We start from the raw sequence: 23,880 nt of genomic DNA, 5'->3' as shown, positions 1-23,880 counted from the left end.
GTGTGTAAAACATTTTGCGAGGGGTGTCCTTGTGTCTTTCCAGAAGTGTTCAACCATCAATAAATAATTATGCGGCGTTTTGTTTACCGCGGGTTCACTATTGTGTTGTATTTTGCTCTCTCCAGTGTTCCATCTTTTCATTCACTTACTGTTGTATTCTCACACTAACCTGTTTTAGACAACCGTGTCTTTCCAGAAGTGTTTACCATTCAATAAATAATTATGCATGAGATTGAGCGTGTGTCTGCAAACCGTGGAATTGCCACTAAGTGCGACTCATACGCTCCCACTGTTTCGTCCCTACCCTTTGTACACACCCCCCTCCCACACGTTGACTGTTAATAGAGGCATGTTTCTCGTGGAGGTGAATCGCCATATGCAGCGTGTAAAACGGTTTGCGAGGGGTATCCCATGGGATCATTAAAACATTCTTTTACAACTGAGGTTAAAACACAATGAAGTGAGCAGTCTTTAAAAAACGAGTTTTCGGTTACGACGCACAACCGCGTGCAGCATAGCAAAGTGTTGTACACGCTACATACAGCAATTCGCATCCGCGACAAACATGCGTCTTCTTAGATGCTCCTACACTTTGTACACACCCCCCTCCCACCTCGCTACGCCGCACGGACGATTGTGTGTTGGTTCGTTCCGTGCATTGTTTCAATGTTGCTTTTCTTGCTGATTTATTACATTACCGATTTTGCAAATGTTAAATTTTCTCCCTGTGCTTAAAAATTATTAAAAAACTGGCCTGATTATGCGGCGTATGGTACACCGCGGGTTGGCTAGTTGTTCTTACAGCAGGAAACAATAAGGTAGTAAAGTTCTAGAAACTGCTAAACCAGCCGCTAGAGGCCTGAAAGGCTGTATGCCCAATTGGTTATCACGTGCTTGTGGCAGCACCGCCAGCCATAGAATGATAAAAGCAGTGAAATAAGCAGTGGTGGAGCTGCAGAGGTAGCAGTCTGCCTTCCTGTACTGATGCTGCATCCAACAAATGGCCACAATATAGCAATACGTTAAAATAAACTATATTATTATAACAAGAAGCCAAAGTGATTTACCCTAACACCTTTCTAAGAATATGTGCAGCGCCCATAAGTGTGCTCTTTTGCACTTCACTAGCTGATGGATGGCCTGGGAGCATCTTCATGTTTTCATCATGATCTTTTTTTAATGTACATAATGCTCCAACTCTAACCGGCACAGTTCTAGTTTTATGGTTCCACATCCTGATAATCTCGATTTCCAAATCCTTGTATTCACTGATCTTCTCAGTTTCTTTTAACTTGATGTTCAAGTCGTCTGGGACGGCTATATCGATCAACAGGCAGGTTCTCTCTTATTATGCAGCACAATATCGGGACGATTCACTAGGGTTGTTCTATCTGTTGTTAGTGGAACATCCCACATGATGGTGATATCGTTGGTGTTCTCATCCTTTTCTGGCTGGTGTTCCTAATACTTGTCTGGCACCTTGTACCCCTAGATTCTTGCACATAGTCCAGTGTACATAACTGGCTACTTTATTATGTCTCTGTGTATATTCAGTAGGTGCAAGTGTTATACAGCCAGCAACAATATGACTAATATGCTCTTCTGCCTTGTTGTATAGTCTACATTTATTATCTACTGGCTATTTTAAGATGTTCTTCTGGTGGTACCTGGTGTTAAATGCCTGGACCTATGCTGCCATAATTAAGCTTTCTGTCTCTCCTTTTAGACCGGAACTGTGAAGCCATTGCATAGATGCCTGCTTATCGACAAATAATCTTTCCAAGTCTCGAAAGAACTTTCCATGTAGTGGTTTGCTCTTCTTCTTATTATTAATATTTCACAGGGTCTTGTATGTTATCTGACCCTTGGAGGACCCTTTAATGTTTGTCTTGAACCACGCTGCTCCACGTGCTAATTCTTACACATTCAGCCTGTACCTCCTTTCCTTACTCGAACAAGACATGTGACCATTGAGACTCTGTACCAGCCATTAAAGTATGCGTACCAATGGCCGACACCAGATCCACAGAGCCTTACTTGCAATGACCTGTACGCTTTGTGACCAACATACGGCCAAACTGTTGATACCAAAAGGATATGTAAGTCAACAAGTGACTGTATATGACACACCACAATGCTTCTCTAAACATTACTTGCTGCTCTCATGTCATTGATTGATTCAATCGTCAAAATGACAGCATGGTATATAATCGAATGGTTAAGCTTCAGGTACAGAGCTCTTGAATTGATAACAGCGATTATACCTTTCTGTTTTCTCTCTGTCTCAAGTCTATTAGAATTAGAATTAGAATTAGAACAATCTAGACGAGAACAGGCCATTCAGCCCAACAAAGCTCGCCAGTCCTATCCACTTGTTTCCTCCAAGAAAACATCAAGTCGAGTTTTGAAAGTCCCTAACGTCTTACTGCCTACCACACTACTTGGTAGCTTATTCCAAGTGTCTATCGTTCTTTGTGTAAAGAAAAACTTCCTAATGTTTGTGCGAAATTTACCCTTAACAAGTTTCCAACTGTGTCCCCGTGTTCTTGATGAACTCATTTTAAAATACAAGTCTCGATCCACTGTACTAATTCCCTTCATAATTTTAAACACTTCAAGCATGTCACCTCTTAATCTTCTTTTGCTTAAACTGTAAAGGCTCAGCTCTTTTAATCTTTCCTCATAATTCAACCCCTGTAGACCTGGAATCAGCCTAGTCGCTCTTCTCTGGACCTTTTCTAGTGCTGCTATGTCCTTTTTGTAGCCTGGAGACCAAAACTGCACACAGTACTCAAGATGAGGCCTCACCAGTGCATTATAAAGGTTGAGCAGAACCTCCTTGGACTTGCACTCCACAGATCGTGCTATATAACCTAATATTCTGTTAGCCTTCTTAATGGCTTCTGAACACTGTTTGGAAGTTGATAGCTTGGAGTCCACTATGACTCCTAAATCCTTCTCATAAGGTGTTGTTTTGCTTTGTTTTTCCATAGTTATTTATGTTTCCATGTAATAATACAAGAGTGTAGTAAATGGAACATTACAACCCTGAATGTTTAAATTGGTTGAATTGGAGGGAATTGGAGGTGGATTTTTAGGAAAAACCTTGTGGGTGGAGCCTTTTTAGCAGCGGATTCCGCCTCTGTTCACTACAAACGTTGTAATGAGTTATCCACAGATGTGTTTTTGGAATCATTTGTGGCCCCGCATGACAAGGAGTTGGTCTCAGATTTCGAAAAGGATAAATAAGGTCATGAGGAACATTATATTTTACCTGTCAGTGGTTTACCTGGCAGAGGCTAGGGATCTGCCGGCAATCAAAAGTTTTCTGATTCGAATCCTGTAAACACCAGAAGTGACTCTACTCTGATGGGTCCTCGAGCAAGGCCCTTAACCTGCAATTGCTTCATCCTGGGTATGACGTTAATCTGCTTCCTCCAACTTTAAGGGAAAACTTGGAGGTTGGTGACAGGACTGGCACTCCAGCCACCATAAAAAACTTCACACTGTTCCAATGTGGTGCTGAGGTGTCACCCGTGGCACTCGAGTCCCAATCCAGGTAGTTCATCGTGCTATCAGCTCAGGCTCCCAACATCTCCTGCCTCTCTCTATATTATAACAAAAGGATTCTGGTACTCATGAAACATGGAAACATTGCATTAATCAGATACAAACTGCCTGGAAAAGACCAACCATGGAAGGTGTAAAATCATGAATACTAAGCTGTAAATTTAACTTTTCACATTCTAAGAAAAAGCGAGTCAGTGTACAACTAGAAAGAAAAAAACATTGCCTAGACAATGATACCTGCACTTGAGGGCTTCATTGTAAAATTATGACTTAAAAAATGATAATGTTTTCAAAAATTTCATACAATTTGGTTTCCTGTAACCTTGTAATGTAAAAAAATACTCAGAAAACAGATGGATAGAACTGAATAGTTCCCTGCCTTGGGGTCAGGAGTAATTCATCTCTGCAACAGAGAGTTATAATTAATGTTTTATCTTATCTGCATTGTTCTCAAGGTTTTCTTGTATAGGTAGGATGAAAAAAGTTTTTTTTTTTATTTTAAATGTAATAGGTTTGTTGTTGGTAATAGCATATACTATTACAGTGCTGAGTCTCATAAAATACAAGAAGCTTTGGGGGAAAAAAAGGTTCCTCATTGAAAGAAAGAGCACAGTAACCTTTCCATTAATTAATCCTGCATGTATATCTATGGGAGTTTAAATTTGTTACTCAGTAATAGTTAATATCTAGCTAGAGAATTTTTTTTTTATAATAACTAGACATTTTGTGATTGATTGAGTCCCTGGTCATAACCCAATATTGCCTAATTAGGCTTCATTCACTTGTGACTCTTTGTTGGATTAAACAGATTGAAGAATTTAACGAGTGTTACACTGGCCAAGACTTATTCCTATAATTTTTTAAAGGTTCCTCTACTAAGAACTTCCTTAAGAACTGATGAACCTCTAATATATTAGACATTTTATTTGATTCTTTGAATTTCTATTTAAGTGAGAGAGAGAGAGAGAGAGAGAGAGATGTCTTTACAATTTTCCTTTTATTTTTTTAATTAAAAAAAAAACTTAAAACAATCTGAAAGGAGTGAGCAAAAATTTAAAGGCAATATGCATTATGAGTTGCACTAGGCTTCATATGTGTTTATCCCATTATGTATGTTTATAATAAGCAAACCCTCACTAGACCTTTAATTTCTGTCTGGCTGATTTGTGAAGTTGTCACTAAAATCCCATGTGAACACCCTGCCATTGTTTAAATCATTGATTTCCTCCAAATAAAATATAGATGTATTATTTTAATGCCACATTTAAAACATTGAGAAATAGTGAAATCTACAAAGAGAATCAATAATTAGAGAATAAATTTTAAAGCGAGAGGGTCTTTACTGAAGAGGTACAATATTGCATGAGACACATTAATGGTTCAATTCAAATAAAAGGTGCGTCTGTCAGGGATAATTGGGTACTGGGTTCCTTCCTCTGGGGAGGTGTTTAGCTTGTCAAAGTGCATCCTCCAAAGTGAGTTGCTAGGATGACATGATATTAATAGAAAAAGAAACAAGCAAACAAAAGTCCACCATTTCGCATCTTAAACAAAGCAGCAGCAATATGTGGAGGCCATTTTTGAGAGATTAATTTATTTTAATAAGTTCTGGTGGAGTGATACTGAGGCAGCTAGGAATTCATGCATATACTGTATTTGTTACACTTACTGCAAAAGAGATTAGTTGCACTTCCTATAAAAATACTCAGCCCCTTGAAATTTTTCGCATATTATTGTTATACAAAATGGAATCACAGTGGATTTAATTTTGCTTTTTTGATCAACAGAAAATGACTTTTAATATCATAGTGAAAATAGATTATCTGCAAAATAGGCTAATTTAAATACAGTTTGATTACCTCTACACGTCAGTATTTTTCAGGATGGAAGTCGGAAGTGGCAGAGAAGTACGTAAGAGTTGTACAGGATATGTACATAGTGAGGTCTGCGGTAGGAGTGACGGATGCATTCAAGGTGGAGGTATGATTACATCAGGGATCGACTCTGAGCCGTTTCTTATTTGCAATGGTGATGGACAGGTTGACAGACAAGATTAGACAGGAGACCCCGTAAACTATGATGTTTGCTGATGACATTGTGATCTGTAGCGAGAGTAAGGGAGCAGGTTGAGGATACCCTGGAGAGGTGGAGATATGCTCTAGAGAGGAGAGGAATGAAGGTCAACAACATTTATTTATATAGCACATTTTCATACAAACAGTAGCTCAAAGTGCTTTACATATTAAAGAATAGAAAAATGAAAGACACAATTATAAAACAAAATAAATCAACATTAACATCGAATAAGAGTAAGGTTCAATGGCCAGGGGGGACAGAAAAACAAAAACTCCAGACGGCTGGAGAAAAATAAAATCTGTAGGGATTCCAGACCATGAGATCACCCAGTCCCCTCTGGGCATTCTACCTAACATAAATGAAACAGTCCTCTTTGGATTTAGGATTCTCACGGGAGGGCTTGATGATGATGATGGTCACGTAGACTTCTGCCTTTTAATCCGTCCATCATTGTTGGAGCATCATGATGCTTTGAGTAGGTGGAGGTGGCGCAGGTCACCACCACAAAGAAACCGGAAAAAGAAACAGAAAAGAGAGTAGGGGTCAGTACCGATTTTAGAGCCACCATGAATAGTTGTTATGATGAATTGAACATACAGAGTATCAGGATTAAGTTAAATTACGATTAAAATGAAGTTATAAAAAGGCCATGTTAAAGTAATATGTTTTCAGCAGTGTTTTAAAGTGCTCTACTGTATCAGCCTGGCGAATTCCTATTGGCAGGCTATTCCAGATTTTAGGTGCATAACAGCAGAAGGCCGCCTCACCACTTCTTTTAAGTTTTGTTCTTGGAATTCTAAGGAGACACTCATTTGAGGATCTGAGGTTACGATTTGGAATATAAGGTGTCAGACATTCCGATATATAAGATGGGGCGAGATTATTTAAGGCTTTATAAACCATAAGCAGAATTTTAAAGTCAATCCTGAATGACACAGGTAACCAGTGTAGTGACATCAAAACTGGAGAAATGTGTTCTGATTTTCTTTTCCTAGTTAGGATTCTAGCAGCTGCATTCTGCACTAGTTGCAAACGATTTATATCTTTTTTGGGTAGTCCTGAGAGGAGTGCATTACAGTAATCTAGTCGACTGAAAACAAACGCGTGAACTAATTTCTCAGCATCTTTCAGTGATATAAGAGGTCTAACTTTACTTATGTTTCTTAAGTGAAAAATGCTGTCCTAATGATCTGATTAATATGTGATTTAAAATTCAGATTACAGTCAACAATCACCCCTAAGCTTTTTACCTCCGTCTTGACTTTTAATCCTAATGTATCCAGTTTATTTCTAATAGCCTCATTGTATCCATTATTGCTGATCACTAAAATTTCAGTTTTCTTTATTTAACTTGAGAAAATTACTATTCATCCATTCTGAGATACTAGTCAGACATTGTGTTAGTGAATCAATAGAATCGGGTCATCAGGTGCTATTGATAAGTACAGCTGTGTGTCATCAGCATAGCTGTGGTAGCTCACGTTGTGCCCTGAGATAATCTGACCTAACGGAAGCATGTAGATTGAGAATAACAGCGGACCCAGGATAGAGCCTTGTGGAACACCATATTGGATATCATGTGTCTTCGAGTTGTAATTCCCACAACTAACAAAAATTTTCTCCCTGTCAGGTAGGATTCAAACCAATTTAAGACACTGCCAGAGAGGCCCACCCATTGACTAAGGCGATTTCTAAGAATGTTGTGATCAATGGTGTCAAATGCAGCACTCAGATCTAAGAGGATGAGAACAGATAAATGGCCTCTGTCTGCATTTACCCGCAAGTCATTTACTACTTTAACGAGTGCAGTTTCTGTGCTGTGATTTGTTCTAAAACCTGACTGAAATTTATCAAGAATAGCATGTTTATTTAGGTGGTCATTTAACTGCATAATGACTGCCTTCTCCAGAACTTTACTTAAGAAGGCAGGTTAGAGATGGGTCTAAAATTTTCAAGAGCTGAGGGTCAAGATTATGTTTCTTAAGTAGGGGTTTAACTACAGCAGTCTTAAGACAGTCTGGGAAGACCCCAGTATCTAGTGACGAATTTACTATGTCAGAACATTATCAATTAGCACGCCTGATACTTCTTTGAAAAACCTTGTTGGTATCGGGTCAAGGACAGGTGGAGGGTTTTAATTGAGAGATTATTTTTTTAAATCAGGTAAATCTATCCTAGTGAAAGAGTTTAATTTGTTTATAACAGGATGTTGGGGTTTAGGAGGATCCTTAGTGTTGGGGAGATATACTATGTTATTTCTAATATCATTAATTTTTGATTGAAAATACAGCGACAGCCTCACAGGTTTCACTGGAAGCACTTAGGAGGCATTCCTTTGAGCTACCTGGGTTTAGTAGGCGATCAATTGTTGAAAATAAGACTCTAGGATTACTAGCATTGTTATTTATAATCTTAGAGAAATAGCAGCGTCTCTCAAGACGGACAGTGTTATTGTATTCTGTTATTTTGACTTTTAATATTTCGTGGTGGATAGTAAGTTTAGTCTTCCTCCATTGACGCTCAGCTCTACGGCATGTTCTCTTTAAATCAGACACTCTTTGGGTCTTCCATGGTATACCAATGCTAGAAGATTTTTTCACTGTCTTTTCAGGTGCAACTATGTCAACAGCAGCTCTCACTTTAGAATTAAATCTTTCCACCTTACTATTTACATTGTCCTCGCTATTATAGCTGGCACTATAAACGGACTGATTGCTTAAAATGTTTGTAAGTTTTAAAGCTGCTGCGAATCAAAGAAGCGTTTTTAACAATATGCTTCTCATGAGTGTTTTTATCATTATTTCTATATTAAAAAGTAGAAGAAAATGGTCTGATAGACCAATATCAATGATCTGTTTTATATCAACTTTCAGTCCTTTAGTAATCACTAAGTCTAATGTATGACCTGCTTTATGTGTAGGCTGATTTATGAGTTGTCTCAAATCAAAAGAATCCAGGAGGTTCATAAATTCTTTTACTTTTAGATCACACTGATTATCTATATGAAAATTAAAGTCGCCAACTATTAGGAGTGTGTCATAGTTAGTAATTAAAATTGACATTAAGTCAGAGAATTCCTCAAAAAACGACGCGTTATATTTAGGAGGTCTATACACGGATAGTACTAGAACTTGAGAATCTCCATGAATAACAACGGCGAGATACTCAAAGGACTTGAACTTACCAAAACTGACATCTTTACATTTTAATCGGCTCGAGTAAATGTTAGCCAATCCGCCCCCTTTTTCCCTGGCGGTTTGCATGAGTAAAACTGTAATCCGGAGGCAGATTCGATTAAAACTGCGCGCATCTGAATTCAAGCCATGTTTCATTTAGTGCAATAAGATCTATTTTTTTATCACTAATAAGATCGTTGATAAAAAGCGTTTTGTTAGTTAAAGCTCTAACATTTAATAGTGCCATATTTAATGTTTCGAGGTGCAGAGATGAGTACTATGTGCGTTATTGTTATTTGGAATAGGAACTAAATTATTATTATTAGCGCCGCTCTGTGTATATTTTTTGTTTAATCTGTGATCTGTTTTTATAGTTTTAATACATTGTTCCTTTAAAATAGTGATTTTAATTAGATTATTGGAGTTTATGCCGTATTTCCTAGGTTTTCTATGTGCATTGAGATTGCTTATTACAGTATTAATGGTGTGCACTTTAACGGAAGACTCTATTAAACATTCATCATGTCCTGGCACAGCAGTATTATTTCGGAAGGGGTTAAGAGCAGAGATAGATAGTCAAGAAAAACGAATTACCTTCGATATGTTTTCGGAGAGGACCCGGGCGCCAAAACTGTTCGGATGCAGGCCATCACGCTTGAAGAGACGCGGCCTCTAGGTCAGTAGGAACAAGACAGAATACATGTGTGTAAATGAGTGGAAAGTCAGTGGAATGGTAAGGATGCAGGAGTTGGTGAAGGTGGATGAGTTTAAATACTTGGGATCAACAGGGCAGAGTAATGGGGATTGTGAAAGAGAGGTGAAGAAGAGAGTGCAGGCAGGGAAGAATGGGTGGAGAAGAGTGTCAGGAGTAATTTGTGACAGACTGGTATCAGCAAGAGTGAAAGAGAAGGTCTACAGGATGGTAGTGAGACCAGCTATATTATAGAGGAAAAGAGGAAGGCCTAAGAGAAGGTTTATGGATGTGGTGAGAGAGGACATGCAGGTGATGGGTGTAACAGAACAAGATGCAGAGTACAGAAAGATATGGAAGAAGATAATTTGCTGTGGCAACCCCTAACGGGAGCAGCCGAAAGAAGAAGAAGAAGAAGAAGACCTTGTGATTCCTCACATGTTCCTAATCAGTACCTGTAAATGATTGGAAAACTCAATTAATTATAAATGTTAGAGATTTAGTTTTGAAAATGGCAGAGCATTTCCTTGGCTTGGAAATATTACAAATTTGGTCATTTTTTTCATGATTCTTATTCAATAACTTACCTGTTTTACAGTTTTTAATTACATTTCACTGTCTGGTTGCAGTTTCTTTGGAGTTTGAATGTATTCCCAATATTTGTGAAAATGATATCCTGGTATACAAGTTTCATTCCCACTCCCCAAAGGCACATATGCTACAATGACTGGAATTTCTGAACAGAATATGGGAGTAGATCCTGCAAATTTCCCTTTTCAAACAAAACTTGAACTGAATTGATTTGAATTTGTGCCGTGTCCAGGATTAAGGTCATGTCACATTACGTAACATTTTTGGTCATGGCTTTCATTTACATAATCTTAGTGAGTCAGAGGCAGTCGGTGGTGTGCTCCCATGAAGGCCAGTCATGTAATATGACAGGGCTCTTTGGAGTTATTTGTTGTTGTCTGCGTACTGCGTTCATAGTCAGTTCACGTGAGCCGCTCGGAGTACATGCATCAAAGGTTGTCAGCTGTGCTTGTGCTCTCTCGTGCGATGTTGCGATGTCCACGGCTTTATTTAATGTTAGGTCAGACCCGGCATTTAAAAGTTTCTCTTGCACTTTTGCTGAGTTTGTGCCAAACACTATTCTATCCCTGACCATCTCATCTTCGTTTGCATAAGCACAGTCCTTCACCAGCAATTTTAACTCCCGGCAGCGTGTCTATTGGATTGCTGCTGACGGACGGCCTTATTTGGGCAGGCACTCAATTACGTGGGAGGCGTGGTGATGGGGACGCAACTCCGCCTCACACAGCGACCGAGCTGCAGGCTATGGCCGTATATATATGTACGTAAGTAGGATTCAGTTAATACCGTTACTCGTAGAATTTCGAAATGAAACCTGCTTAACTTTTGTAAGTAAGCTGTAAGGAATGAGCCTGCCAAATTTCAGCCTTCTACCTACATAAGAAGTTGGAAAATTAGTGATGAGTCAGTCATTCAGTCAGTCAGTCAGTCAGTCAGTGAGGGCTTTGCCTTTTATTAGTATAGATTGTGACAATGAGGCTCTTCTCCACCTCTCCAACCCTCAGGTATGACTCCACACACTGGATAAAAGTCCCAGACTTTTTATTAATCAACACTAACGTGCACAAAGCAAACTCCACACTACTCATAAATTACAATACTAGAACAATACTCTCTCCTCCTCGCCCAGAGTCTTTTTATAGCCCCTGACCCGGAGGTGTTCCTTCCCAATCAGTCCACAGTTCCTTATTCCTTCCGAGTCAGGGTAAACAGTCCTTTTCTTCAACCCGTCGTTTCTTCCTGTCACGTGACCGTGATGTACTCCCGAGTTATAGGGCACATAAGAGCCCACAAGCCCCCCTACAGCAACTCCCGGTGGCCCCCAAGGTATTCAGCAGGGCTGTGTATAAACACTACATAGTCCATGAGGCCCTGCTGGACCTCGGGGCACGATCATGCTGTCAGGAGAGCTCCTCCTGGCGGCCTGGGGGTGAGGACCGGAACAAGAAGCCGGCAATCCTCCACAAGATATATATCATAGATTGTTTCCATCACATTACATTTAAGCACAAAATTGATTATATTGATTAAAATTTAACAAGTTACTCAAATTATTCATGTATACAATAATTTTCTAAGTCAATTTATCATGCAAGTGTTCAGTCAATCTAATATTTTATAAACATATAAGTAAAGAAAACAACAACACATATTCTTTGACTTACATAGAAATTCTCTAGTTTTGCCACTTGTTTGTTTGGTGGCCCTATAAATTATCTAGCAATAGTTCACCATCATTCTGACATTCAAACGTCGCTAGTACCTTCCTTCCATGTCCTTCATATTCTAATCTTTCACGTTGGTCTTTACTCACAAATGTGAATCTAATAAAAGGTATAGTACCACTTCCAGTTAGCGAAAATAGTCCAATAGTTGAAAGAAATCTACTTTTTGCACCTAATACTTGTATGCAAAATTTGGTTGACCTAAGTGAAAGTGTACTCAAGTTATCGTGTCTACATATACATACACACAAACATACCCACTCAGACATAATTACAAAAATGATTTTCGGACTTGGGGAGGTCTAACACATTGACATTCGTCAAAATCTTGACATTGGATTTCTGGACAACTACAATACTTTCTCTATACTTCATATACAAGAAAGTAAAAAGTGACCTGTGAGACTCAGGCTACAACCCAGTTCCTTGAACTTAACTAATTATTTTTTCACAGTTTCTTTATAATGTGTTTTCTTTATTTTTTCTGATAAACTTAAAATTACTTTTTTGGATGATACCCAAACCTCTTGTTCCAGGTTGTTTATCAAATTCTACATCAGAAATCAGTTTTATTTTTTAATATCAGGTCCAGCAAAAATTCCATCTTTCAATTCAGCCTAAGACAAACCTTGAAACTTCCCAAATGCATAAAACAGGCTCCATCATTTTAGTAGGGTTGTGAAAATCTGCTTCATTAAACTAAGCTTTATATGGAGTGGCAGAAGCAGCATTTTTATCTCTATTCACCAAGCCACCATAGGACTGATGATGTGAACTGTTTTAATCATCAAGCTCTAGCCTTTTTCAAGCTGGCTATTCCTTCTGAATCCAAAGGAATTTGTTGCTTTTGCTGTCAGGGAAGATGAGGACTTGTAACAACATCAGATACTGCCACATGTCACTTTGTCTCATCATCGTGTTCTTTTTTTACTGCACGTGGAAGTGTTTGATCAGCTAGCTTCCGGCAGTACTTCCAGGTGTGGCAGAAGAACTGCTCAAAAGGGCTCAGCAGATCTTGCAGCGGCACACCCTGGCCGTGTCCGTGGATCCCAACAGGGCAACACCAAACTCCAATCTCCATGAAGCCCTGAGGGAGTCTGTGGCACCGCTGCAACCCAGAGGGGCTGCCATCTAGCGTCCTGGGGGAGGTAATGCTCTGGCCACACTTGCTCTCCCAGTCCTTCTAGCGTGGAGGTGTCCCGGCCAGGCAAGGCCCCTGGCCGCATGCTACAGTATATATTTTTAAAACATCAGCCTTTGCGTAAGTACTCAATAAAAAAGATCTGAAATAATTTGTAGTTCTGTTAATAATTGGGAGACCTAAAAATGAAAAAATTGCAAGAGTTATTTTTACAATTGCCTTAGAAGAGTACAAATGAGAACAAATAATAAAGTTAGACAAACCAAGACATAGTAAATGGAGTGCCAGGACTTCAAATAAGCTTGTTATTTGGAACTCCGCATAGAGCTTTTCTAATAAGCAGATTTCTTGTGCCTGTGTGGATGATGGTAAAGAAGTCCTGACCTCTGCCCCATGACACAGCTGGACACATTGGGCCACTTAAATCTTATAAATTTACATCAAGCAATAGCAGCCTGGCATTCCTGTGTATAACCAAGTCTGGATACGTTCAGCAGCCTCCACTGGGTGCTTGTACTTCTGTGTGTATGCAGTGTCTTTGGATTTTAATTTTCAGATTCGAAAACTGTACTTCCATAGTGGTGATATTAAACTGGCAAGTTCTCAATATGTAAAATAAGAGATGTTTTCTGAAAGCTTATGACTTATCTGCATATGATTTCTGTTAATGTGTAACAAACTGTAACACTTCATGGGAAATCCTTTGGATTAAATCCTAGAAATGCTATTGATTTTTTTTAGATATAGTGAATACACTTCCAAAGTGCTTTAACTGTATGATTGTCCAGTGATACTAATTCATATCCATTATAGTTTGCAGTGAGTATCTTGCTTGGAGTCTCATGAGAAAACAATGAGAGCTTAAGAACCCACAATCACTGAACCGATAATATTAGGAACACCCGTACCCCTGCTTATCCATCCAATTATCTAACCAGCTAATTAGCAGTGCAGTACATAGCATCATATAGATACAGGACAGAAGCTTCAGTTAATGTTCACATCATACACCAGAATGGAGAAAGAACACAATCTCAGTGACTTGGACTGTGACGCGATTGTTGGTCCTTGAAAGACCAGTTTGAGTATTTCTGTAGCTGTTGCTCTCCTGCAGTTTTCATGCACAATAGTCTCTAGAATTTACTCAGAATGGTACAGAAATAAAAAAAAAATATCCAGTCAGTAGCAGTTCTGAGGACAGAAATACTGTGTTAATGAGGGAAGTCAGAGAAGAATGATCATCCTGATAGAATGGCTACAGAAACTCAGATATCCACGCTGTTCGACTATGGAGAGTAGAAACGTATCTCAGAATTCACAACACAACAAACCTTCAGGTGGATGGGCTATAACAGCAGAAGACCACTTTGGGTTCTGATCCTGTTACCTAAAAACGGAAAGCAGGAGTTGCAGCTGGCGCAGCCTCACCAAATCTGGACAGTTGAAGACTGGAAAAATGCTGCCTGCTCTGATGAATCTCAATTTCTGCAGAGGTACACAGACGTTTGAGTCAGAAGTTGGCACCTGCAGCATAAACCCATGCACCCACCTGCTTTGTCTCAAAAGAGGTGGTTTAATGGTGTAAGGGATGTTGTCTTGACCTGTTAATACCAATCAATCATCACTTGAAAGCCACAGCCTATTGGAGTGTTGTTACTGACCATGTGCATCCCTTCATGGCCACAATTTACCCATCTTCTAATGGCTATTTCCAGCACGATAATGCACCATGTCACCAAGCAAAAGTCATCTCAAACTGGTTTTGTGAACATTACAATGAGTTCAGTGTTCGTCAATGGCCTTCTCAGTCACTGGATCTCTGAGACGTGAACGTTAGATTTGCAGCATTAATGTGCAGCTGACAAATCTTCAGAACTTGTGTGATGCAACCATGTCAACTCAGAGCAGAATCTGAAAGGAATGTTTCCAACATCTTGTGGGATCTATGCCATGAAGAACTAAGGCTATTCTGAGAGCAAAAGGAGGCCCTTCCCATTATAAGTATGGTGTTCTGAATGATTTGCTCAATGAATGTTTAATGTTTTTGGCTTCATTGTTCCTTAGGAATTGCACTTAAAGTCTGTTTAGGAAAATAATTCGTCCTACCTCAGAGTACGCAAGAAAAAGTAGTTAAGAAGTGTTCTACTCCTCATCTCAGTGACGAATACAAAGCCGTATCTGAGAATGATTGATGTCGTGATTTTATGGCACATCTTGCCACAAACTGATAGTCATCATGTGATTTTGTAGCTTTTTTGATAGTAACTCTGTGGCATCACAAAACAATAATAATAATAATAATAATAATAATCAAAGAACAAAAAGAAAAAGAAGGAAAACATAATAAAACAAGATATTGTGCTAAGCTGCACATAATTATTGTCAGTGTAGAACATTGTGAATAACATTACAGCAAACACAGAGATGGAAAACCGAGACACACTCACACACTGGATGGGGATGAAGCCCGATAACTAGCATATTTATTTAACAATAAATGACCCACAGCCATACATTCAGAAGAATCACTTTCACGCTGTAATGGAACATGTGAAACAGCTTGTAATGTAGCAGTTATGCTGAAACAAGTCAAGGCTGTTCCTGCACCATTACTCAAGGTGCGTTGACTGTTCCCGATCAATTTCTAGAGTGGCATGATATGTTGTTTCTTTCTCTGTAGACCCCGCTTATCTTCTCTATTTATCCATTGCCTTTGGAGCCCTTGCCTGCCTTCTTGAACCTTCATGGGTTTGGAGCATATAAAGAGAAAAACAAAACTAAAGAAATGGTCATCGACTTCAGGAAAGCTCGCTCCACCCACACACCACTTAGCATTCACGGTTCCACGGTTGAGACTGTAAAAAACACCAAGTTCCTGGGAGTTCACATCTCAGATGATCTCACCTGGACCACCAACACCACCTCCATCACCAAAAAGGCCCAGCAGCGTCTACACTTTCTGAGACGACTGAAGCGAGCCAACCTGCCCCCTCCCACCCTCACCATGTTCTACAGGGGCACTATAGAGAGCGTCCTAACCAGCTGCATCTCCACCTGGTTCGGAAACAGTACTGTTGCTGATATCAGGCGGATTGAAAGGATCATCAAAGCAGCTGGAAACATCATTGGAACGTCTCTTCCGCCACTGCAGGACATCTTCCACAGACGCTGCATCAAAAGGGCCTCCTGCATCGTGCTCGACCCCTCTCATCCTTCACACGGACTTTTCACGCTCCTTCCTTCTGGCAGACGCTTCCGCAGCATCAGGTCTCGGTCTTCCAGGATGCGTGATAGCTTCTTCCCACAAGCCATAAGACTCATGAACTCACTCCCAGCCATCACACTTCCTCTTCCTACCTCTTCGTCTTTTTCTAGCTCTAACTTTATTAAAAAATTCTTAAACTTTATTTAAATGCATATTGCACATACTCTAGTTTAAAATGTGTCACTTATTTATTGTCTATTTCATATGCCTATTTATTCTATATCCTCTGTTATGCTGTTCTATGTTTGTCTATACTGGAAACCTGGAGCCACGTCGTCTCGTCTCTCTATGTACCTGTACAGTGTATAGCAGAGATGACAATAAAGTTGACTTTGACTTTGACTTTGACAATGGTCCCCAGAATGGTGATCCCACCCTTCTCTTCTCTATGTATCCAATGCCCTTGGAGTCCCTGCTTGCCTTTTTGAACCTTCCTGGGCTGGGAACGTATAAAGAGAATGTTTCACGGATTCATGGAATGCAGAGCTCAGTGTACATGTTTGACATTTCATTGTCAGTAACCCATCCAGTCCCGTCTATCCTCAGGGTAAAATGCTGGCTACTACAGCACAGTATATATCTGAAACTGTGACATTGCTTGTGAATTATATACAGTATGTGTGATCATCCACACTTGGGGGGAATGATTTGTATGTGCATGCTGATTTGCATGAATTTAGCTTGCTTAACATTACCTCACAGTGAATAGTGGCAAATGTATAATCTGTGTATTACCTCACGTTGTAACGGCCGACCCCTTACCTAGCCGGCAGCTATACCTCCAAGACCTGTGGTCTGGATAAATTACTGAGATTGAATCTTATATATCAAGCCGTACCTCTAACAAATACAATTTTCCCCACAATCGACAGATTAAATATAGGCACACAAAAGCAGATATGTAAAATTAAGTAATAATAATAATAATTCATTACAAGTAATTAATTATATTAAATGAAATAACAAAAAATACAACTTTAACACGTAAAAAAAATATATATGTATATCCCTTCACCAAAGCAACAACGTGACACCACCATATATTTACACAACAAACCCTCCCTTGCCCCTGTAACATATAACAAACAACAACGAATAACAATAATGAATGAACTATGGAATGAATGATCGTGAACTTGAGTCCGAGTATAAAACTGTCCTGAATGTGGATGAATGGTCAACAGATATGTAATGTGTTTGTATTTCCCGGAACAAATGGAACAACCTCACCGTGAATCCTCGGCTTGTGGTGGATGAAGTCCGACCCCGGGGTCTCTAGCGATGAGGGCATTGAAGCAAGTCCGACGGAATGAAAACCGGTTACCAAAAGCGCAATGTGGTAAACAGAAGGTAAAGATGGTTCGTGGTCGTGTAAATCAAAATCTCTGTCTTTTCTCCTCTTCCTCTCTCTGTTCCCTCCTGATTGCCTATATAGTGATGAGCTGGTTGTAATTGATTGTGATTGAAAAGAGGTGCTTTCCATCTTGGGGCTGTGGTCTCTTTCCATCATCCATCCCCCTGTATTTACGGGGATGACATTCACTGATGCACACATAAACAGCAAACGGGACGATGGAAACAAAACGCACTTAATACTAACATTGACAACACTATTACTATGTAGCCCCACTACAACATGTTGTAAGGGCATTCATTTTGGTACAAAATTCGAGAAGTGCTTGATTGGGACGTACCCAAATCATCGTTATTGCAAAGCTACAATTTCCCTATGGCCAAAAAAAATGTAACATTACTAACTTTTATATTGGCTGGCAGTACATGGCTTCTCCATATAGATAATGTAAAGAAAGCACAACAAATTAGATGAAGGTTTGGGCATTGCACCCCATATACTGTAGGCAAAAATTAGCAAAACAATTAATCATTGAAGACTGAGTCTAAATCAAGACTAAACAAGAGGATTAATGGGTCTGGTTATATAAAGAGGAGACGGGAAGGGGTGGGATCATGGCTGGAATTGAGGTCTTGGTAGGAGGAGTATTCCGGAAGGCTTTACTTCTGCTGGTCTGTGGAGGAAGGAAAAAAGGTATTAGCACCATTCAAAAATCGTAGTCTCTGTGTCTTACTCCCAGTTAATCCCTTAGACTGCCTGCCAAGCACGCATGTGTGACCGTGGATAGATTGCACAAAATTTGTTATAAATAATATTCCATCTCTGTCAAATCAATATTTTGTTCTAAGTTCACTGTTGACCAACATTTCCAAAAAAATCAGCTTTTGCTGGGATGTGCGTGCTGGCCTCTGCCTAAATGCCATTTTCTGGAAGCTCCTAGAAAGTCAGAAGAGCTCACAAGCTCTCCAGAATTCCAATGAAGTTAGAAGTAGCTTCCTAAACTAGGAGAATTGAAAACTGATACAATTCTTCCACTCCTAAAACGTGAACTAAATTTGCGTCGCTCTGAGATTTTTGAGTCAGGTAGTACCGTTTACCTACCAACTCTTGACAAATACAGGTCAAGTCCAAATTATTTGTAGCAGGGCCACATAGTGTTCAAATGTCAGTTCTGAGTGTGTCTCGTTTCATTGTCCCATTGGCTGTGTGTATGTGTATCAGTTAATGCCGTCCCCGTAAAGGAGGACGGATGATGGGAGGAGACCACAGCCGCAAATCTGGAAAACACCTGTGCTAAATCAACCAATTACTGCCGTCACCGACTATTTAAGAGGAAGGAGAGAGAAGAAAAAAAGACAGTGTTTTGTGTCAATCACTTCAACTTGCTTGCTGTCTCATCACATTGCGCTTTGTTCCAGTTTGTTTTTCATTAATCCGGACTGTCTTCCAACCTGCATCTGCTGAGACCCCGGGGTCGATTCATCATCCACCATACGCCGAGGAATCACGGTGAGGTTGCTCCAAAACGCCGGGAAAATCAAACACCACAATTGCCGCTAGTTCAGTCATCCGTATTCAGGACATTTTTACTTTCGGACTCAAGTTCACAACCATTCTGTTTATTAGTCATTTTGTTGCTTGTGTGGTGTGTGTTATATGTTACAGGGACAAGGGAGGGGTTTTGTATGTATATTTTGGTGCTGTCTTGAGGTTGCTGGGGTGGAGGAATATTTATATGTGCATTTGTTTTGTGGCATGTCTTGTTTCATTGAATACATTTACTCCGTTTAATTTTACATTCTGTTTTTGTGGACTTGCATTTATACCGTCGATTGTGGGGAAAAGTTTACTTGTGTAGAAGTACGGCTTGATAGTTAGATTTCTCAGCAAATTATCCAGGCCACAGGTCTTGGAGGTGTAGCTGCCGGCTGGGTAAAGGGGTTACCGTTACATATTAGTCACTAGGCCACCAAACACATCTTGATGTATTGTTGTCTTTTATTTTAACGTAAGGAAAATCTGACTCTGTTTTATAGAACTTGCACTGTGAATGAAAGGCATTTTGAGGTCTGATTGCAAAACAGTATGTTTTCATATTGTTGTGTGGATAGTATAATAAACAGGCAATGCCACAAAACATATTCTCAAAATCTATCGTGCTATTTCTATGGAAATACTGATCAGAATGAATGTTTGCTGAAACAGGAATCATTTAACGTGCAAACACTCCATGCGGAATGTTAGTGTTGATGTTTCATGCTTATTTATGAATGTTTATCTATTGTTTCCAATATTATAAAACAAATCTGTTCAGTTCTTGGCATTTGTTTGCTTGCATCTGTTTCATTCTGGGAGCGAGGGATTTGGAGCAGGCTTTTGCACAACAGCAGCCCTGGAACTCTAGAATGAAAATCAATTCACTATTAATGGATTCTTTGATTAAGTAGCTTTGTTGAGTCAAAACACCCCTACCAACATTTAAAATATTTCTATGCATAGGTGGCATGCGCTACTATCAGAGGTCGGAGGGGCTCTGTGTGATTACAACAACCCAAGATCCTTCTTCTTGCTTCTACAAAAAGCAGCTTCTCTTGGTTGCTTAGCAACCTGTCCAGTGACTAGGTGTGTACTTGCAGCTCTTTGTTAATTACAGCAGAGTTTTAGTGAGTTGATTGAAGGGATGAACTTTTTCATTCAAGTTCTTGGGATTTTCTCTTCTCCTTTCTACTTCTTTTTTTTATTATGAATCCCAGAGAATGTTTGACAATAGCTTAGCTTTGTTCTTGTATGGATGATATTTTTGGTTAATTAATAAAATTGAGTACAAGCCTCAAGCCAATTTAACATTAATAGTAATAATAATAACGTATTAATCAGTCATATATTTAAAGTAGATAACAAAATACAAACATGCAACGAAAGGTAAAGCGAATACAGCAATCATAATCCAATAATGTAAGTGCCTATAAATATATTAAGTGAAAAGGTATAAATGAAAAATGAAATATATACTCGTTCTTTTAATTTCTTCCATGGATAAGTCAGCGCTTGATTTTACCGTATAATTTCCGAAATTTTCTAATTTAGGTCGTATAAGACGAATGCAGAAAACTCAAGCCATTGGTCCAAGAGATTATGATATGCTAACGCCCACCTGCGAGGGTAACCATGGAGCACATGGCCTTTTTTTGGTTCTATGTTTTGTGCCTACGTGACCACACGGTAATACCCAAACTATTCCGAAGCAACATTTGCACTATTTTGTGATTTTTGTATCTTGCCCCCTCATACACCTTTATCATAAGAGCATCCCTTATCTACAATGGAGCATTTGATCGGAAGAAAATATGAAGTTGGTTTTAAATTGAGGGCGGCACGGTGGCGCAGTGGTAGCACTGCTGCCACGCATTTAGGAGACCCAGGTTCGCTTCCCAGGTCCTCCCTGCGTGGAGTTTGCATGTTCTCCCTGTGTCTGCGTGGGTTTCCTCCGGGCGCTCCGGTTTCCTCCCACATCCAAAGACATGCAGGTTAGGTGGATTGACGATTCTAAATTGGCCCTAACATGTGGTTGGTGTGTTTGTGTGTGTCCTGCGGTGGGTTGGCACCCTGCCCGGGATTGGTTCCTGCCCTGTGTTGGCTGGGATTGACTCCAGCAAACCCCCGTGACCCTGTGTTCGGATTCAGCGGGTTGGAAAATGGATGGGTTTTAAATTGAACCTTGTTGAAGTAGCAAAAGAAATTGGTAATTGCGCTGCTGCAACAAAATTCAATGTTTCTGAGAAACTGGTGCAAGATTGGAGGAAGCAAGAAGATGGAAAAAAAAATATATTTTTGAACGGGCATATAAGTCAGGGTCTGATTTTATGATTGATTTTTTGGGTTTCAAGACCCAACTTATACACGAGTATATACGGCAATGATAATAAAAAGCATATAAAGGTAACAACACATAAACTGTAGAATAATAAGATATAATAATGAATTTGCATCAATAACTAAATCAGCTGCATTTGTCCAAAATTACCAAAGTTCTGCAGCTTTTAGTTTGTTTCATGGGACAGCTCTGGCAAACGTTTAACACGTATTCAAATTATTCCACAGAACAAATATCTTCTTTTAAAAAGTTTTATCAAAACTTCACACAAAAAATTGAGAAAAATGAGATATTAAAGAAAAGTTCTTGTTTAAAGAAAGTTCTCTAGTTTCATTTCTCTCTAAGTTTGGTCATACAGTCGCATTACATGAAGAACATTAAGCACAGTCTGAAAACTGTATGCCGATCTCCTATTTGCAAATTTATCTAACAGTCCATACCTGCTGTGTGACCATTTCCTAACTGGCTAAATTAACACTCAGTTTTACAGATATAACAATAAAAGTTGTATTTCGTGTTAACTTAGAGGGGGTAGAACACTGTACCATAATCTAAATAACTGTGAGAAAGTGATATTCTATTGAAATTAAGCAAAAACTTAAGTGAATTTAACATTAACATTAACTTTCTAAGATTAGCTGTTAAACAACCAATATAACAAGTATTCATTCATTTTTCTCCGCTTATTTGATACTGACCCACACGTCTCTTTCACCAGCCACACTTACCGACTCATATTATGGGATCCCAAGGTATTCTCAGACCATCTAGGAGATGTAATCCTTCCAGCAGGCCCTGAGTCTTCCTCAGGGTTTCCTCCCTGCTTTTCATGCCTATTAAACGTTCACATGGAGGGATCCTTATCAAATACCTGAACCACAACCATCTGGTTCCTCTCAATGCAGAGAGCCTCTCCCAGATGTCTGTGCTTTCCACCCTGTCTCCTAAGGGAGAGCCCAGCCACCATGCAGAGAAAGCTGATTTTGGCCACTGATACCTGCACTCTCGTCTTTTTGGTCATTACCCAAAGCTCACGACCATAGGTAAAGGTAGTGGTAAGTCGAGAAATTTGCCTCCTGACTCGCCTCCTTCTTGACCATTTCAGATCGGTATATTGACTGAATAACTGAACTTGCTGCCCGCATGTGCCTGTCAATCTTATTATTCCTTTTCCCTTACTACTGAACAAGATCCTGAGATGCTCAAACTCCTCACCTTGAGGCAGTAACTCAAGTATATAGCACATATACGCAACAAATAGAATATAGAAGCATAGAAACAGAAAAAGTCCTTAAAAAATACAAATGACAAAAAAATAACCAGAAATATAAGTGTAAAACAGCATTTCACTCACAGCTTGAATGTTGAAGTCCACTGACGGCACCTCTGCACCAGCCCAGAATTTCTTTCCTCTTCTGCTCTGAGAGAAATTTGAAGAGCAAAAGTGCAGGAAGTCGACAACACTGTTCAATAACAAACCAGACAAGAGAGAACAAAATGACAAAGCTTAGGAAGAGGCAGCACCTGACAGACAACACCATGATTCCTTTTGTTTATTTCTTTTCTCACTTTTATTTTGCCATATTAAATGGGGTACTGGCTGCTCCCCAACCCTTTGCTAACTACTTTTATATGTCTCATTATCTCTCTATTATAATAAAAAAATCTTGGGATGAGAGACAAGACGTGACTTTCTCAGAGAGATACTTTCACGTTCCGTGAGACAAGACTTTGTGGCAAGAGGGCCAGAAATAAAAGACAAAGAGTAGATGACAAAGTAGAATGACATAAAGAATTCAAAAACGTTGGCGCGATACACATGCAGAGCAGGTTAGAAATAATGGAAGTACAAAAATTCAAAAGACTCAAAAAAATTATAGTAAAGATCGCATTAGCACAAACAAATGGAAATTATTACTTGGTGAAATAACGGAATAGCAAAAAGAGATTGAATATATTTTTCAGATTTAAACTTTAACTCTTTGAGGGCTTAATATTTTTTCCACAAAGAGATGGTTTCACACATAAGTCAACAAAAAATGTCTGGTGCTGTGCCTGCTGATGGCGCATGTTTGGCATGTCTGCTGGCAGTGGCTGTGTGGGGGCACCTAGGTGGTCAGCAGGAATGCGTGGTGGGCTGGCTGTCTTCGCACAGCAGGTGGGTGGTAGTGGCGGTCTCAGTGTGACACAATATGGTTTGTACCTCTTGTCACCATAAGTGGTGGTCCTCCCACGTGAATACTGCTGTAGGGGACCGATCAGATGATGCTTGCACCTCACTTTCAGTTTCGATATCCATCTCCAGATCACTTGCATAAAACTCAGAGTCCGACGAGTCAGAGTTCTATTCAACGAAATGACGTAAAACGTCCATGGAGTATTTTGCTTTGCACATTTGCTTTGGTCTCCCACCAGATG

At 39.5% G+C, this 23,880-nt stretch overlaps 1 protein-coding gene across 2 annotated transcripts in view; it reads left to right on the top strand.

Moving 5' to 3' along the window:
* Nucleotides 1-23,880, top strand: part of fstl5 (follistatin-like 5) — a 1,124,912-nt gene that overhangs the window by 493,107 nt on the left and 607,925 nt on the right. The gene's annotated exons all lie outside the window — the stretch shown is intronic.

This window comes from Polypterus senegalus, chromosome 4 (genome assembly GCF_016835505.1).
Source record: "Polypterus senegalus isolate Bchr_013 chromosome 4, ASM1683550v1, whole genome shotgun sequence".
Classification (NCBI taxonomy): domain Eukaryota; kingdom Metazoa; phylum Chordata; class Cladistia; order Polypteriformes; family Polypteridae; genus Polypterus; species Polypterus senegalus.
Note: the sequence above shows the minus strand (reverse complement) of the source record. Positions and strands in the feature narration are given on the sequence as shown.